General features: G+C 31.4%; 1 pseudogene; it reads right to left on the bottom strand.

Annotated features, from left to right (window-relative positions):
* Nucleotides 1-956: 956 nt before the first annotated feature.
* LOC134727354 (polypeptide N-acetylgalactosaminyltransferase 1-like) overlaps nucleotides 957-19,305 on the bottom strand; it is a 69,785-nt pseudogene continuing 51,436 nt past the window's right edge.

The following is a 19,305-nucleotide window of genomic DNA, read 5'->3' as shown; positions in this document are numbered from 1 at the left end:
AAGAATTTTGTTCATTTTGAAAAAATAATGCTAGCAGATATGATATACATTTCATGAGAAATTCTTGTTTAACACCCAGTTAACTTCAAATGGTAGATTAGATTTCGAATTAATCACTTTGGTTTCCATCTACTGCGTATGCTGATGTCCTCGATTTACTTTATCACTATCATCTCAATAATGTCAGACAATGTCAGGATTCCCTTCAAGGTTCACAACTGGTTAAAGAAGAAAATTATTTAACTCATTGGTTAAAAGAAAATCCAAACACTTTGTTGGGAGAAGCTTAACAGTTATTAGGTATCAATGAATCCGCACTACAAGCATCCTCCCATCTGTTGAAGTATTCCTACACCAAGCATTGAGACCACTTACAATGCAAATTTCTATATAATTGACGATTCCGCGGGGGATTTTTCTTGTAAACAAAATTGACCATCTCTGACTTTCGAACTTGTTCGAGACATTGTTAAAATAAACCTTTGATACGAATGACAAAGCCATCATTCGAGCGAGAAATGGACGATTACAAAGGAATTTTACATATGATTGATAGTATTAAGCGGTATATATCCTTTAAAAATAATTCATCGGCATTGATTTGCAAACTTGCCTAACATATTGTTAAACATTTGACAAGAATTGCACACGTGAGAGGATTACAAGATAAGAAAGACGGGTGCCCGGTATTTATATGTCCACATTACGTTGCACGGGGACAATAAATACAAGTTTCAGTTTCATCATAGAATACAAAAGATCACAGTTGCCAGATAAATTCTGATACTTGATACATACAAACATGAAGTGATATTTGATTGTCATGAAATATGAATGAACAACTATCTTGAAAACTTTTTATCAAATGTTAATGTTGCATAAATAATATATGCATAGATCAAAAATGGACAAAAACACGTAAGACAAATAACTGTTAAAAGTAGACAACACTGTTAATTGGAGACTATCAATAATTATAATGGTTAAACTGCCAATTTTGTGTGACCACCTGGTTGTTACATGCTCGCATTATTGGACCTTGACCATCATGATCTAGACACAATCCACTTTTGATATGTTTGAGATATCCACTCTAAAAAAAAACAAACATAAAAGTAGGATTTATAGCTTTATAATGTGTACTCTTATATATTCAAATTTAAGAAGAATGACTGTTCGACAAAATAAGCATTTTGATTGCTTATTTTTTTTTAAATTCGATGCCAGCGAACAATTCGTACTAATGATACCCCCCTCTTTCCCGCTGTACTAAAATATTCAGTAAACACGAAGCTTATAAGCGATGGATGTAAAAACGCCATGCGCAATCACAGTCAGACAAAATATCACAATCAGGAACAGGATACTATCGCCAAACCTTAGAAAAGGACTGCAGTTCTATCTAAAGGGCCTAGACCGTATTAACATGACGCTTGTGCACAAGTCCATACACCGAAACATCGTATCGGTCACGTGATGGTGTCAAATCAGTATAACCACTCCTTTCTTCGAAGCTAGGCATACATATTGAGATACAAATATAAGGACTGTTTGAGCTCTAAAAAACATACATAACACGCCACATTATTTGTATGGCTGTCCGTAGCCAGGAGCATGTAGTCCAGGGGTTGTCGCTTGCTGCCGTTTGTCATACTTGTTTCCGTTTTATTCGTTAAGCTTAAATAATGCTAATAGATATTGTATATGATACATAACCGTATTAACTATCGTATACACCTGGCAATGCTAAAGAGTGTATGGTGACCTTTTCCGAGGTAGGTGCTTACATCTACGTCATTCGGTCTCTACTCGATAGTTGACTAATCAGCAATCATACTTTTATATTTAACATTTGCTCATAAACACACAAGTTTGGCATTTTCGTCTTATCCAACAAAGAAACCAGTTAATTCATTTTTATACTATACAATTTAAGACCTTGTAATCGTCGTCATTTTGGGAAATGTATCTCAAAGGACGTTTCTAAATTACATATTTTACATTGCAGTTAGTCCTGTTAATTACGAACAAGGTAAAGCAAGTGATGCATACCATATGTAGATAATTATTTATTTATTTTTAGCACCTCATTTTTCCCTTTTCTTTACATTTTTGACCATTATTCTCTATTCGGTAAAGCCCATTCACACCATCATGCATCAAATATAATGCCAGAATGACAAAGCAGAGCAAAATGCATCAACAAGTTCAATGTAATGATCAAACTATATATTTCTTTGTCATTTGGTCTCTTGTGGAGAGTTGTATTATTGGCAATCATACCACATCTTCTGATTTTTATATATAACCTTTAGCCTGATAGGTGTCTCGAGCTGTGGAAACCAGGCAAATCATGATTATACATATAGCACAGTCTTTTAACATTAAAATACAGACCTTTTTATGGTCCCATTTATCACGAGGACCTATAATACAGCCTTCTAACACCGGTCTGGTACCTTCTTGCATGTCTTTCACAACCACACACTGTAAAGTTGTTCGAAGTAGCTTCTCTTTGGTCCATGAAAAACCCTTAATTTAAAGAGGAGGACGTATTAAATATATATCTTGTATAACTCAATGAAACAGTAACCTAACGGCAAAAATAAAATTAACTCAGGAGGTCAATGTATGGGTTTAAATAATAGGAAAGGTTCATATATGTAAAATGTTAACAATTTTAACACTTGACATATAAGTAAAAAATATATATATCCCGTAGCCATATGTGACATATAATATATAGATATTCCATAAATGTCAATCAAACGGACGGCGTCTGTGATTGACCACACTCACCTCTAACGGTATTTCACGTCAAGTATAAGAATTTGAGAATAAATAGTCATTCAATAAATATGTAATTATCAATGACGGATAAAACTGAGAATATTTTTATATGCCGATTTTGTTTTTCTGGAGGGAGTGTTCAAAATTAAATTGAACTTTTTCTCTGCAAGCACGCACAACTAATGGCAAGGAACATTCATTAAAGAAAGTTATCTAACTTCACTTTTCTGTTAAAACATCTCATATATAACATGGTGGGATGCACACTGTTGAGACATATGTAGTACAAATGTATTTTCAAATTCTTATAAGCATTATTTGTATCGTATCCCAGTCTATGTTCGATGGTCTGATGGAGGTCAGCCTATGTTCGATGGTCTGAATGGCATTGTTTGTATCGTATCCCAGCCTATGTTCGAAGGTCTGAATGGAGGTCCTTCATTTCTGTATTCTTGGACTATAAGGGAGCTACCATTTGATTTTAAGGGGGGGGGGGACTAGGATGAAAAATGTTGTCCTGCATTTTTTTTAGCTGTAATCTCTGTCCTGTCGTTTTATTTTTCACTCTGTTCGGCCTTCTTATTTTTTAGTTTATCCTGATTTTTTTTTACCTAAATTGTCGTCCTGACTCATCTTGACTTTTTTTTTGCTAAATACTCCTCACCCCCCCCCTCCCCCCCCCCCTCACCCCTAAAAATCAAATGGTAGCTCCCTAAGTCATTTTCTCTTTTCTTTATATTTGTTGCCAATCATTCTCTATTCTTTTTATTTTAGCATCCAATTATTCTCTATATTCTTAATGTTATTGTCCTATTTTCCTCTATTCGTTATAGTTCATGCCTGTAATTCTCTATTCTATAAAACCCATTCAGAACTTCATATAAGTTGATTTTTTTTTTTGATCTGGTATTGTCAAATCAAAACGTAAAGAAAACATTACATTGGAACCAAATTATTGATAACCTGCATTTACTGCATATAATAGTTTGTTCTGATAAAACACGATTCAGGAATATCTCTGCAAGTTAAAGGATGAATTAGGAAAATATCAACATGATTACCTGAGTTTCCAGTTTGTAATGACATATTTCCAGATAAAGTGCTTCTGGTGCTGGATATAGATAACTATGATTGTCTAAACATTGATTGTTTTGTATATTCCGTGCCTACAAAAGAAGTAAGTGACACTAACTAATTATAGCTATATATTTATTTAAACAAAAACATTAATAACATAGTACACTACGCCATACAAATGTTTTGGTTTTTTTTTTAATTTCAATTTTAAAATATGAATCAGATCATATTATAACTAATGTAATGTTTTTGACTTTTTTGTTTTACAAAATTTAATTTATTTTCTAAGAAGAACGAAAATATTTAAGGTAGATGGGGTGTCTAAATTATAGTCCATACATTTTTTTTAATAATTTGCCAAAATGTAGTTTTTATAATGTTTTTTTAAAAATAATAATAAAAAGAATGGGTTATCGTGCTTATTTTCACGCTACACGGTGTTCAAAATTGACAGATATTTTGGCCACGAGCATCACTGAAGAGACATGTATTGTCGAAATGCGCATCTGGTGCAAGAAAATTGGTACCGTTAACTTTATTCGACCATAAGTGCCTTTTTGGTGATAGAGGCAACACGGGGCACTTAGCGAACTCCATAATATTATGGAATTGGCTAAATTTGACTGCTTTATGAAAAGCCATAATATTATGAGATTAAATAATATTTCCAGTAATATTATGCGTGTCCATAATTTTGATTATTATTGAATTTCATAATTATGCATGGAAAAATAAAATTTGATGTGTCCGAAAAACAATGTTTTGGGTACTGCTAACAAGTTCCGTAATTTATTAATCTTAAAATGCTATTTTTATTATCATCTATTGTTTATATTCATTCGACAATCGTCGCCTTTCTCGCGTCATATTTATAAATGCTTCCGTCTTCAATGTCTTTTATCGAGGACAGTTTTTGTACAAGGGAGACAAATCGTGCCGTCTTATAAGCCATATTTTTGTTAAATGTATTATCGTTCCTTAAACTATGGATATATCGTGTTGTAGAAAATAAATGTAGAAAATAAGTGTGTCAGTTGACCTCGTTTACAATATATTAGTTTTATTAGGGGGAATTGTTATAAAAAAAAAATAGTACACATCATTCAGACGTCTTTTAAAATTATAAATAACTATATACACAATAGGTATAGAAACACATTACTTGCGCGTGTTTATACGTCTTGATATGACGAAATTTAATTAATGGTCAGATCCACAAAAACTCATTACATGCAATTGTTATTGTTTATAATTCAGTTTATTTTGCAGACCGTTTCAATGCTACTCATGTGTGTTTGTGTATATTGGGTAAGGTGGGTACATTAATTCGAATACACTTTCAAATCCTTTAAAATTAAAATTTTGTCTGTAATTGAAATGTCTCTTTTGTTGTCTTACATGTCAATCAAAATTACATATTAGTATAAAAATCGAGACACCACGACAGAAGTTTAAAAAAAATCACTATCTACAAACATAGGCAGGTAGAAATTAGATATCCATTTTGGCGTATTACGACGTCGGTCAATATTTGATGATAGATACACCTGAGTATTCAAAACAGCACTATGATTGTTGTTTCTCTACATAACACGTTGAATATCAAAATTAAGTTATTGTCAATTTGACTTCTATATATCTGCTGAACAAAATTCTTAAAAAAATTAAGATAACATATTGGTTCTCGAGAACCACAAACTTAATTTATATACAAGTATAAAAATAGCAGAAGAAATAAATTGTAAATATTAAACTATTTCAATGCGAAGCAAGGCCATGTAATACAATATTATTCAGTTCAGCAGTATGATTAATTGGTAAGAAACAGATGACATAATTTACGTTTGAAGTGAAAACGTATACACATTGCAGAATGAACTCAAAATATTAATGCCTAGTTGAAATTATATCACAACGTACTGATGGGAGTGCAACCTGTCAAAATTATCTTTTTTGCAATAAAGATATAAGTATGAAATGCTGAGATGAAATGGGGATGATGACTTATACATGAAGACATGTATAATAGACTTTTATTTTTGTTTGTTAATATATAATATTTAAATTAAAAATAATAATATTCTATTTTTATTTATCCAAATTTATTCGTTGACTTCTTTGCACATCATACTAGCCAAAACACGAAGTTTGTAAGTCAAAATATAATATAGAATAATATAAATAAATATATTGAGTTTTGTTATAATAAAACACCCATGCAACCACGCATCCCATATTGCTGATAGGACCCGACACAAATATCAATTTCGTGTTTCGGTAGTTAAGCTTGGGATGGTCAATTTAAGATGCATTATTTGAATATAATCAAATATGAACATTATTCATATTTATATTGATATATTTATATTTTTATTATTCTTCTTTATATCTAGTTATTATGACAGATCTACCATCATCAGGGGTCCAACTGTCAATTTAATGTTAAAGTCTTTAACTTTGATCTACTAAGCATATCTCCAATACTTTTATGTTTGCTATACGCAACTATTGGTGCTGCATTGAATATTTGTGCACAGTCTTCATCGAACTGTAATAACTGCCAGTGTTTCATTATACGTTTCTTTATTTTACGTATATATGGATTATATTTAGTTATTAAAACTAACGGAATACTTTGCTTCTCTTTAGATTTGTTTTGTTGTAATAAATCAGTACGGTCAATTGCTAAAGCATCAGTAATACTATCATCTATTTCCAAGTTATCATAACCCCTATCTAATAATTTCACTTTGAAATTAGTTAGATTGTTTATTAATTTGTTATGGTCACTTGTATTTCTAATTTGCCGTATTGCTTCACCTTTAATAAATCCTCTGAATACATGCTGTGAGTGACAGCTATTTCTGTGCAGAAACAGATAAGAATTTGTTTCTTTAAAATGTATTTCGAGGTCAAGAATGCCATATGTTGTAAATCTTTGACCTTTAATTACATCAACATCCAAGAACGACATTTTATCGTTTTTGATTTCATAGGTGAACTTTAATAAGGGGTTATAATCATTTGCTAGACGAAAAAAATCTGTAATTTCATCTGATGTTCCATCATATATTATGAATCCATCGTCTCTATATCTGCCATGATAGAATATTTTGTCTTTATATTGAAATGCAGAAATAATTTCATTCATTATTTCAAACATAAGAATGTCACAGATTTCCGGTGACGGAACTGCACCAATTGCCGTACCTATTATTTGTTTGTAAATTTTCCCATCAAATTCAAATACATTGTTTTCTAAAATGATTCTCAACAAATGTATTAATACATTGACTGGCGGAGCATTGACCTTGAAGTTCGATTTGTCAAAACTGTCATATGCTCGTTCAACTGCACGCAATAATGCTTCTTGAGGTAGATTTGTAAACATCTGTGTTATATCATACGAAACTAACAGGCTGTTTGCCATAGGTTTTAATTTCTCAATGATATTAATGAACGATGTAGTATCTTTTATATATGTGGACTGATTTTGAACTATTGGTATAAGAAAATAGTCAACGTAATGACCTATAAGTTCAGTTACAGAACCACACTGTGATATAATTGGTCTGCCAGGTGGAATTATATTTAATTCATTTAATCCATCTTGTTGTATTTGTTTAAACGTCTCTATTTCAAGGCGGTGAATTTTTGGAAGAATATAAATTCTCCCTAATCGTGCATCTCTTAATTTTTGACCATTTGTTAAAAATCTAAATGATATTTTGTCGATTATGCCTTGATCGTATAATGATTTAACATACTCAATGACTTGGATTTTCAGTTCTGCCATATTAAATGAATCTAATTGGCAGTAATGTTGAGTATTTAGTTGTCTTGTGACTTCTGTTATATAGTCTAGCCTGTCTAAAATAACACAATTTGAATTTTTATCTGCCTTTTTTATTACTATTGTTTCATCATTTTTCAAATTGCTTAGCGCTATTCTTTCGCCCTTAGTAAGATTGTTTTTTACATTTCTTTCTATTGGTAGAAAAGACAATTCAAGCTTGGTTAACTCTATATAATTTTCCAACGTATGGCACGTAGAGGCAGGTTTATATCCTGTATTGTTACGAAATGGATGAAGGTCAGTTTTTTCTTGACTGAACATATACCTACATCGTAATTTTCTAGCAAATTCATTGTAGTCTTTTAGTATAGACATTTTTGCATTTTTGCTTGATGGCGTTGGTATAAATTTCAAGCCTTTCGCCAACAGGATATATTCCTGATTTGATAATCTGCGTTTCGATAGATTAATTACATGCTTTTTGGCATGTGCAGTTCTTTGCTGCATGTTGTATTTATTCCGTTCTTTTTTATTGTAGAATCGGAATTTTTGCTTTTTAGCATTTCTATTAAAACGACGTGCCATTTTTGAGTTCACATTGGGTGATTCTCTTAGCTACGTGCCTTTGTTGAGCTCACATTGGGTGGCTGAAGAATTTTTAGGTTAACACATGTTATAAACCTTGAAAGAAGATCCGCCCATTTTGACGTGGGTTGATAGGCGGGGATAAGATAGCAGTGAGAAATTGTCTGTGTTGATGATGTATAAATGAGTCACATTGTTGTGTGGAATTTTTCAAAGTAAATCATGTCATGAAGTATTTTCAAATCAAGGCTAAAAGCTTTGTCCACCGGAACAATAAATTAACACACACCGTATCCCATCAAACAGGCAATGCGGATCGTTCTCAATGCAGAAAACGATTCTCGGTAAGGTGCAGAAGGACAGCCGTCCATGAATACATTTTGTTATAATAAAACACCCATGCAACCACGCATCCCATATTGCTGATAGGACCCGACACAAATATCAATTTCGTGTTTCGGTAGTTAAGCTTGGGATGGTCAATTTAAGATGCATTATTTGAATATAATCAAATATGAACATTATTCATATTTATATTGATATATTTATATTTTTATTATTCTTCTTTATATCTAGTTATTATGACAGATCTACCATCATCAGGGGTCCAACTGTCAATTTAATGTTAAAGTCTTTAACTTTGATCTACTAAGCATATCTCCAATACTTTTATGTTTGCTATACGCAACTATTGGTGCTGCATTGAATATTTGTGCACAGTCTTCATCGAACTGTAATAACTGCCAGTGTTTCATTATACGTTTCTTTATTTTACGTATATATGGATTATATTTAGTTATTAAAACTAACGGAATACTTTGCTTCTCTTTAGATTTGTTTTGTTGTAATAAATCAGTACGGTCAATTGCTAAAGCATCAGTAATACTATCATCTATTTCCAAGTTATCATAACCCCTATCTAATAATTTCACTTTGAAATTAGTTAGATTGTTTATTAATTTGTTATGGTCACTTGTATTTCTAATTTGCCGTATTGCTTCACCTTTAATAAATCCTCTGAATACATGCTGTGAGTGACAGCTATTTCTGTGCAGAAACAGATAAGAATTTGTTTCTTTAAAATGTATTTCGAGGTCAAGAATGCCATATGTTGTAAATCTTTGACCTTTAATTACATCAACATCCAAGAACGACATTTTATCGTTTTTGATTTCATAGGTGAACTTTAATAAGGGGTTATAATCATTTGCTAGACGAAAAAAATCTGTAATTTCATCTGATGTTCCATCATATATTATGAATCCATCGTCTCTATATCTGCCATGATAGAATATTTTGTCTTTATATTGAAATGCAGAAATAATTTCATTCATTATTTCAAACATAAGAATGTCACAGATTTCCGGTGACGGAACTGCACCAATTGCCGTACCTATTATTTGTTTGTAAATTTTCCCATCAAATTCAAATACATTGTTTTCTAAAATGATTCTCAACAAATGTATTAATACATTGACTGGCGGAGCATTGACCTTGAAGTTCGATTTGTCAAAACTGTCATATGCTCGTTCAACTGCACGCAATAATGCTTCTTGAGGTAGATTTGTAAACATCTGTGTTATATCATACGAAACTAACAGGCTGTTTGCCATAGGTTTTAATTTCTCAATGATATTAATGAACGATGTAGTATCTTTTATATATGTGGACTGATTTTGAACTATTGGTATAAGAAAATAGTCAACGTAATGACCTATAAGTTCAGTTACAGAACCACACTGTGATATAATTGGTCTGCCAGGTGGAATTATATTTAATTCATTTAATCCATCTTGTTGTATTTGTTTAAACGTCTCTATTTCAAGGCGGTGAATTTTTGGAAGAATATAAATTCTCCCTAATCGTGCATCTCTTAATTTTTGACCATTTGTTAAAAATCTAAATGATATTTTGTCGATTATGCCTTGATCGTATAATGATTTAACATACTCAATGACTTGGATTTTCAGTTCTGCCATATTAAATGAATCTAATTGGCAGTAATGTTGAGTATTTAGTTGTCTTGTGACTTCTGTTATATAGTCTAGCCTGTCTAAAATAACACAATTTGAATTTTTATCTGCCTTTTTTATTACTATTGTTTCATCATTTTTCAAATTGCTTAGCGCTATTCTTTCGCCCTTAGTAAGATTGTTTTTTACATTTCTTTCTATTGGTAGAAAAGACAATTCAAGCTTGGTTAACTCTATATAATTTTCCAACGTATGGCACGTAGAGGCAGGTTTATATCCTGTATTGTTACGAAATGGATGAAGGTCAGTTTTTTCTTGACTGAACATATACCTACATCGTAATTTTCTAGCAAATTCATTGTAGTCTTTTAGTATAGACATTTTTGCATTTTTGCTTGATGGCGTTGGTATAAATTTCAAGCCTTTCGCCAACAGGATATATTCCTGATTTGATAATCTGCGTTTCGATAGATTAATTACATGCTTTTTGGCATGTGCAGTTCTTTGCTGCATATTGTATTTATTCCGTTCTTTTTTATTGTAGAATCGGAATTTTTGCTTTTTAGCATTTCTATTAAAACGACGTGCCATTTTTGAGTTCACATTGGGTGATTCTCTTAGCTACGTGCCTTTGTTGAGCTCACATTGGGTGGCTGAAGAATTTTTAGGTTAACACATGTTATAAACCTTGAAAGAAGATCCGCCCATTTTGACGTGGGTTGATAGGCGGGGATAAGATAGCAGTGAGAAATTGTCTGTGTTGATGATGTATAAATGAGTCACATTGTTGTGTGGAATTTTTCAAAGTAAATCATGTCATGAAGTATTTTCAAATCAAGGCTAAAAGCTTTGTCCACCGGAACAATAAATTAACGGCATACTGTAAAACATGGTATGGTACGATGGTATGGTATGTGGTATGGTATGGTGGTATGGTACGAATACCATCATACCATGGTATGCATGAATGGTACCATGGTATGGTATGATGGTATGGTACAAATTACTATACCATGGTACAAATTTTTATACCATGGTATAACTTGATGGTATGAAGCATGGTATGGTTTTTCGAAATAGGAAATTTAGAAAAGTCTATAAACCTTTTCTTAAACAGGATTTTATTAATTATCTGTTTTCTTATCTTTCTTTTTTTACCTATTCCAAAACAAACTCTTTTTTTCAATAAGAAACAGGAACAAGAGTATTTGTTGAAAAAACGATGTAAACAAAATATTCATTGGTTCAATTTTTTCAAGACATTTAGAATCAAAATTAATTTAGAAAAGAATTGCCCACAAAAATTCAAAAGCGGAGTCAATTCTTTTTAGTTAGGATATTGACATATGTTAAGCAAGTTAAGAACTTCATAAAGTTGTAAGAAAAAAATAAAATTGTGGAAATCTTGATTTATTCTTGTCCTATCCTTGCCACATAGTAAAACAATCATGTTGAAGAAAAACAGCTAAAGTGTGGTTGGTGATTAGTTGCAGTTAGTGAGAATATAATCTACCGTGACTAAAATTTTTGTTCAATTAAAGGACTTTTTTATTGCTATTTTTTTATTGCTGTACAAGTGTTATTTTGTCCACTGTAATTAATTTTGGTTATCGTCTGTTAAAGTCATTAAGTCAAATGGCTATCCTGCTATAATATTAACATATCATGTTTTCTAGGTCATGTAGTAAATACTTTTATATGATTTATATGTTTTATTTTTGTAAACGAAGAGTTGGAGAATATTTGGAGATTATTTAGGTCAGTTGTGGAATAGAGGTATATAAAAGCCCTCTGTTTAAGTGTTAAGGAGAATTGAAGGCGAGAAAAGACCCATTCACTATGAAACTTTAAAAAGGATTTTGTTATTCTGGACAGATTTTAGCACATCTTGGGAGAACTTGTAGATTCATAGAAGTTGTGTTACATGACTATTCAACTGTATTTAGTTTTGATATTTTTGTCCGCTCAGACTGTTGCGTGGTTTTGTCCACATAGTATTGGACACTATGCAATGTTTTTTTTGTGTATGCACAGTATTGGACACTGTTGCTTATTTTGATGCGGAATGTAATGAAATCCATTTGTGATGTGTGAAAGTGATGTACCGATGAATCTTTGAATGTAAATTTTGTAAACTGTATATTATGTAAATATTCCTGAAATGAAGTTTTTAATAATTCATAGATTATAGTCAATTTACTTGGATATTATTTTTAACATGACTAGACAGCATTGGATTATTGGTCGTTAATTGTCTGTTATTTCAAAGTACCAGGCCTGACCTGAAAGCTTTATGTTGACCGCCATGGCCTTGCCAGCAAATTGTGCCACTTCTGAAAATGTCAAGAAAATCATTCTAGGGGTTTTGTTTGAAGGCAAAATCATTTTAAACATGGGGGGTCCATATAACAATCGTAGTACTAAATGAAAACTATGAAAAAAAAAAAGAAAAAAAAAATTAAAACCCTAATTTCCATAAACCATAGTTGTTATTACATCTATGCATAAACTATAAAATGAGCAAGTCTGTATAAAAAAATATTGTATCATGGCAGATATAGGGACAATCTGTATTCATAATATTCGATGGAACATCAGATGAAACTTTAGATTTTTTTCGTCTAGCAAATGATTATAACCCTTTATTTAAGTCTCAACTAAGAAATCTCAAACCAAAAAATATTGTTCTTAGATGTTGATGTAATTAAAGGTCAAAGATTTACAATACATAGCATTATTGACCTTGAAATACATTAAGAAACCTATTTTTATCTATATATCTGCACAGAAATAGCTGTCACTCACATCATGCATTTCGAGTATTATTAACGGTGAAGCAATACAGCAAATTAGAAACACAAGTGACCATAACAAATTAATAAAAAAAATAACTAGACTGTTGATGGAGAATTGAAATATCAATATATCAATATACACATAAATCATTTAATGCATCTTAAAATGACAATCTCAAGCCTAATAGTGTTGGATCCTATGGGATGCATTGATGCATGGGTGTTTTATAATAACACAATTTTTTTTTATGTTGTTTATCCTGAATTTCAAAACATAACTGGATATGATTATATTATTATTATTACATATACATGTAGTATACAAAATATTCAAATTTTGCAATGAATTTTTAAAAAGAATGAAATAAAGTTGTTTAATAAAATCTCACATAATAAAAAAGACACATTCCTTGGTTGATAGTGTGTATTCACTTCCTTAATGCACATTTGTTATATATAAATGAAGAAAACAAAATACAATCTATAACATGTGCTATCTATCCATGTATCAACTAGCATAGCATAGTATTATATTAGTGACAGTTTAATTTGAAAGTATGGTGGTTTCTAATCCACACAGGAGATGCATTCACCTTTTATTCACATTTTTAGTTGGATTTATTGGCCATAGATGTAGACAGAATATGCAACTGTTTAAAGTGTCATATTTAAAACAATATAAAAGTTGACCATTGACAGAAGATTATGCATTAAAACTGTAACTACATTATCTAGATTATAATCATGAGATATGCAGTACTTCCCAAAATTTCTAAGAATAATTGACAGCCATTTCAACCTGTCAGAACGGGACATTATATCTATCTATCTTACCTTATAGTTATCTGATATGTTTAAATTGAGTTTTTTCTTGTTTTCTGTTCACAGCATTCCGTAAGTGATAGTCTATCTGGTTTGTCTACATCTATAGCTATTTATTTTGTAAAATTTTATTTTCATAAATAAAACAGATATATGTACATAATGTCAACAAATTAAAAAAAATCATATTTTAGATTTTTCTAAATTTCCTACTTCAAAAAACCACACCATGCTTCATATCATCAAGTTATACCATGATATAAAAATTTGTACCATGGTATAGTAATTCGTACCATGGTATAGTAATTTGTACCATACCATCATACCATACCATGGTACCATTCATGCATACCATGGTATGATGGTATTCGTACCATACCATCATACCATAACACATACCATACCATCGTACCATACCATGTTTTACAGTATGCCTAAATTAACACACACCGTATCCCATCAAACAGGCAATGCGGATCGTTCTCAATGCAGAAAACGATTCTCGGTAAGGTGCAGAAGGACAGCCGTCCATGAATACATTTTGTTATAATAAAACACCCATGCAACCACGCATCCCATATTGCTGATAGGACCCGACACAAATATCAATTTCGTGTTTCGGTAGTTAAGCTTGGGATGGTCAATTTAAGATGCATTATTTGAATATAATCAAATATGAAAATTATTCATATTTATATTGATATATTTATATTTTTATTCTTCTTCTTTATATCTAGTTATTATGACAGATCTACCATCATCAGGGGTCCAACTGTCAATTTAATGTTAAAGTCTTTAACTTTGATCTACTAAGCATATCTCCAATACTTTTATGTTTGCTATACGCAACTATTGGTGCTGCATTGAATATTTGTGCACAGTCTTCATCGAACTGTAATAACTGTCAGTGTTTCATTATACGTTTCTTTATTTTACGTATATATGGATTATATTTAGTTATTAAAACTAACGGAATACTTTGCTTCTCTTTAGATTTGTTTTGTTGTAATAAATCAGTACGGTCAATTGCTAAAGCATCAGTAATACTATCATCTATTTCCACGTTATCATAACCCCTATCTAATAATTTCACTTTGAAATTAGTTAGATTGTTTATTAATTTGTTATGGTCACTTGTATTTCTAATTTGCCGTATTGCTTCACCTTTAATAAATCCTCTGAATACATGCTGTGAGTGACAGCTATTTCTGTGCAGAAACAGATAAGAATTTGTTTCTTTAAAATGTATTTCGAGGTCAAGAATGCCATATGTTGTAAATCTTTGACCTTTAATTACATCAACATCCAAGAACGACATTTTATCGTTTTTGATTTCATAGGTGAACTTTAATAAGGGGTTATAATCATTTGCTAGACGAAAAAAATCTGTAATTTCATCTGATGTTCCATCATATATTATGAATCCATCGTCTCTATATCTGCCATGATAGAATATTTTGTCTTTATATTGAAATGCAGAAATAATTTCATTCATTATTTCAAACATAAGAATGTCACAGATTTCCGGTGACGGAACTGCACCAATTGCCGTACCTATTATTTGTTTGTAAATTTTCCCATCAAATTCAAATACATTGTTTTCTAAAATGATTCTCAACAAATGTATTAATACATTGACTGGCGGAGCATTGACCTTGAAGTTCGATTTGTCAAAACTGTCATATGCTCGTTCAACTGCACGCAATAATGCTTCTTGAGGTAGATTTGTAAACATCTGTGTTATATCATACGAAACTAACAGGCTGTTTGCCATAGGTTTTAATTTCTCAATGATATTAATGAACGATGTAGTATCTTTTATATATGTGGACTGATTTTGAACTATTGGTATAAGAAAATAGTCAACGTAATGACCTATAAGTTCAGTTACAGAACCACACTGTGATATAATTGGTCTGCCAGGTGGAATTATATTTAATTCATTTAATCCATCTTGTTGTATTTGTTTAAACGTCTCTATTTCAAGGCGGTGAATTTTTGGAAGAATATAAATTCTCCCTAATCGTGCATCTCTTAATTTTTGACCATTTGTTAAAAATCTAAATGATATTTTGTCGATTATGCCTTGATCGTATAATGATATTTGTGTCGGGTCCTATCAGCAATATGGGATGCGTGGTTGCATGGGTGTTTTATTATAACAAAACAAATTCTTATCTGTTTCTGCACAGAAATAGCTGTCACTCACAGCATGTATTCAGAGGATTTATTAAAGGTGAAGCAATACGGCAAATTAGAAATACAAGTGACCATAACAAATTAATAAACAATCTAACTAATTTCAAAGTGAAATTATTAGATAGGGGTTATGATAACGTGGAAATAGATGATAGTATTACTGATGCTTTAGCAATTGACCGTACTGATTTATTACAACAAAACAAATCTAAAGAGAAGCAAAGTATTCCGTTAGTTTTAATAACTAAATATAATCCATATATACGTAAAATAAAGAAACGTATAATGAAACACTGACAGTTTTTACAGTTCGATGAAGACTGTGCACAAATATTCAATGCAGCACCAATAGTTGCGTATAGCAAACATAAAAGTATTGGAGATATGCTTAGTAGATCAAAGTTAAAGACTTTAACATTAAATTGACAGTTGGACCCCTGATGATGGTAGATCTGTCATAATAACTAAAGAAGAATAAAAATATAAATATATCAATATAAATATGAATAATTTTCATATTTGATTATATTCAAATAATGCATCTTAAATTGACCATCCCAAGCTTAACTACCGAAACACGAAATTGATATTTGTGTCGGGTCCTATCAGCAATATGGGATGCGTGGTTGCATGGGTGTTTTATTATAACAAAATGTATTCATGGACGGCTGTCCTTCTGCACCTTACCGAGAATCGTTTTCTGCATTGAGAACGATCCGCATTGCCTAATTGATGGGATACGGTGTGTGTTAATTTATTGTTCCGGTGGACAAAGCTTTTAGCCTTGAGTTGAAAATACTTCATGACATGATTTACTTTGAAAAATTCCACACAACAATGTGACTCATTTATACATCATCAACACAGACAATTTCTCACTGCTATCTTATCCCAGCCTATCAACCCACGTCAAAATGGGCGGATCTTCTTTCAAGGTTTATAACATGTGTAAACCTAAAAATTCTTCAGCCACCCGATGTGAGCTCAACAAAGGCACGTAGCTAAGAGAATCACCCAATGTGAACTCAAAAATGGCACGTCGTTTTAATAGAAATGCTAAAAAGCAAAAATTCCGATTCTACAATAAAAAAGAACGGAATAAATACAATATGCAGCAAAGAACTGCACATGCCAAAAAGCATGTAATTAATCTATCGAAACGCAGATTATCAAATCAGGAATATATCCTGTTGGCGAAAGGCTTGAAATTTATACCAACGCCATCAAGCAAAAATGCAAAAATGTCTATACTAAAAGACTACAATGAATTTGCTAGAAAATTACGATGTAGGTATATGTTCAGTCAAGAAAAAACTGACCTTCATCCATTTCGTAACAATACAGGATATAAACCTGCCTCTACGTGCCATACGTTGGAAAATTATATAGAGTTAACCAAGCTTGAATTGTCTTTTCTACCAATAGAAAGAAATGTAAAAAACAATCTTACTAAGGGCGAAAGAATAGCGCTAAGCAATTTGAAAAATGATGAAACAATAGTAATAAAAAAGGCAGATAAAAATTCAAATTGTGTTATTTTAGACAGGCTAGACTATATAACAGAAGTCACAAGACAACTAAATACTCAACATTACTGCCAATTAGATTCATTTAACATGGCAGAACTGAAAATCCAAGTCATTGAGTATGTTAAATCATTATACGATCAAGGCATAATCGACAAAATATCATTTAGATTTTTAACAAATGGTCAAAAATTAAGAGATGCACGATTAGGGAGAATTTATATTCTTCCAAAAATTCACCGCCTTGAAATAGAGACGTTTAAACAAATACAACAAGATGGATTAAATGAATTAAATATAATTCCACCTGGCAGACCAATTATATCACAGTGTGGTTCTGTAACTGAACTTATAGGTCATTACGTTGACTATTTTCTTATACCAATAGTTCAAAATCAGTCCACATATATAAAAGATACTACATCGTTCATTAATATCATTGAGAAATTAAAACCTATGGCAAACAGCCTGTTAGTTTCGTATGATATAACACAGATGTTTACAAATCTACCTCAAGAAGCATTATTGCGTGCAGTTGAACGAGCATATGACAGTTTTGACAAATCGAACTTCAAGGTCAATGCTCCGGCAGTCAATGTATTAATACATTTGTTGAGAATCATTTTAGAAAACAATGTATTTGAATTTGATGGGAAAATTTACAAACAAATAATAGGTACGGCAATTGGTGCAGTTCCGTCACCGGAAATCTGTGACATTCTTATGTTTGAAATAATGAATGAAATTATTTCTGCATTTCAAAATAAAGACAAAATATTCTATCATGGCAGATATAGAGACGATGGATTCATAATATATGATGGAACATCAGATGAAATTACAGATTTTTTTCGTCTAGCAAATGATTATAACCCCTTATTAAAGTTCACCTATGAAATCAAAAACGATAAAATGTCGTTCTTGGATGTTGATGTAATTAAAGGTCAAAGATTTACAACATATGGCATTCTTGACCTCGAAATACATTTTAAAGAAACAAATTCTTATCTGTTTCTGCACAGAAATAGCTGTCACTCACAGCATGTATTCAGAGGATTTATTAAAGGTGAAGCAATACGGCAAATTAGAAATACAAGTGACCATAACAAATTAATAAACAATCTAACTAATTTCAAAGTGAAATTATTAGATAGGGGTTATGATAACGTGGAAATAGATGATAGTATTACTGATGCTTTAGCAATTGACCGTACTGATTTATTACAACAAAACAAATCTAAAGAGAAGCAAAGTATTCCGTTAGTTTTAATAACTAAATATAATCCATATATACGTAAAATAAAGAAACGTATAATGAAACACTGACAGTTATTACAGTTCGATGAAGACTGTGCACAAATATTCAATGCAGCACCAATAGTTGCGTATAGCAAACATAAAAGTATTGGAGATATGCTTAGTAGATCAAAGTTAAAGACTTTAACATTAAATTGACAGTTGGACCCCTGATGATGGTAGATCTGTCATAATAACTAGATATAAAGAAGAAGAATAAAAATATAAATATATCAATATAAATATGAATAATTTTCATATTTGATTATATTCAAATAATGCATCTTAAATTGACCATCCCAAGCTTAACTACCGAAACACGAAATTGATATTTGTGTCGGGTCCTATCAGCAATATGGGATGCGTGGTTGCATGGATGTTTTATTATAACAAAATGTATTCATGGACGGCTGTCCTTCTGCACCTTACCGAGAATCGTTTTCTGC

This window comes from Mytilus trossulus, chromosome 8 (genome assembly GCF_036588685.1).
Source record: "Mytilus trossulus isolate FHL-02 chromosome 8, PNRI_Mtr1.1.1.hap1, whole genome shotgun sequence".
Lineage (NCBI taxonomy): Eukaryota > Metazoa > Mollusca > Bivalvia > Mytilida > Mytilidae > Mytilus > Mytilus trossulus.
Note: the sequence above shows the minus strand (reverse complement) of the source record. Positions and strands in the feature narration are given on the sequence as shown.